Source organism: Pundamilia nyererei, unplaced genomic scaffold (genome assembly GCF_000239375.1).
Source record: "Pundamilia nyererei isolate P.nyererei 1_Seehausen unplaced genomic scaffold, PunNye1.0 scaffold00018, whole genome shotgun sequence".
Taxonomy (NCBI): domain Eukaryota; kingdom Metazoa; phylum Chordata; class Actinopteri; order Cichliformes; family Cichlidae; genus Pundamilia; species Pundamilia nyererei.
In genome coordinates this window covers 5,338,072-5,339,152 of record NW_005187419.1, presented here as the reverse complement: position 1 = coordinate 5,339,152, position 1,081 = coordinate 5,338,072, and the positions used below count along the sequence as shown (strand labels likewise).

At 36.3% G+C, this 1,081-nt stretch overlaps 1 protein-coding gene across 2 annotated transcripts in view; it reads right to left on the bottom strand.

Annotated features, from left to right (window-relative positions):
• slc1a9 (solute carrier family 1 member 9) overlaps positions 1-1,081 on the bottom strand; it is a 22,262-nt gene that overhangs the window by 15,488 nt on the left and 5,693 nt on the right. The gene's annotated exons all lie outside the window — the stretch shown is intronic.

Sequence of the window (1,081 nt, the reverse complement as noted above, 5' to 3'; positions counted from 1 at the left end):
AGAACCTTCACAGACATGTACAAACTAATACACAACTAATAATTCAATTTAATTCAATTCAATTTTATTTATATAACACCAAATCACAACAACAGTCGCCTCAAGGTGCTTTATATTGTAACTCAACAATAATACAGGGAAAATAGAGAAAACTCTAATAATCACATCACACCCCTTCAGCAAGCAAAAACTCCTTTTTAACAGGAAGAAACCCCCGGCAGAACCAGGCTGAAGGATGGGCAGCCATCTGCCGTGACCGTTCAGTAATATAGAATATTATCACGTGACACTTGGAACACTGGTGCTTTGAGACCAGCAAATAAAACAAGAAAGTTGAATCGTATCCGTTATCTGGACTTCCTAGTAACACCGAAGTCCCGAAGTGCTGTCTGTTGCCCAAGAAGTTAAGATAGCTGACTAACCAATACATTTCCAGACTGATCAAATATTTTTCTGGATAAATGAAAGTTTACCTGCTGATGTTGCTACAAAGATAGCAGGAGGATCATTAATGTTCTGAGGCCTGTCTTCATAAGTGATACAACTCTCCTAACCCTATATTTTAGAGAAAGATAACACAGATCTTTTGGGAAAAAGTCTCAATACTTTTAGATGTGTGTCAGTTAAAATGATTACTTTCTTTTTCTTCTTGATTAAGGGTTAGGGGTTGTCAAAGATGATGACTCACAACTCAGAGGGTCAATATTAATGCTCTGGGCACCATTTGATATCTGAGTGAAAATTAATGGCAATACATCAAATACTTGTTGAGTTACTTCATAGAAAGCTGTCACGGTCAGGAGCCTGCTAAATGAAAAGTCTAGGGATTAACAGAGTCCTTCAAAGACTGTGAATGTCTGCATCCATCCAATAGATATTTAACCTGGACCGAAGTGCAGGAATGATGTCAGCATTACCACATGGACAGCATTACTGAAAAGAGTAATTTGATAATAATGAAATCCAAGTGTGCTTTCTCTATAAATCCAAATCACACCTACAATAATTCAAATCTATCTATCTATCTATCTATCTATCTATCTATCTATCTATCTATCTATCTATCTATCTATCTATCTAT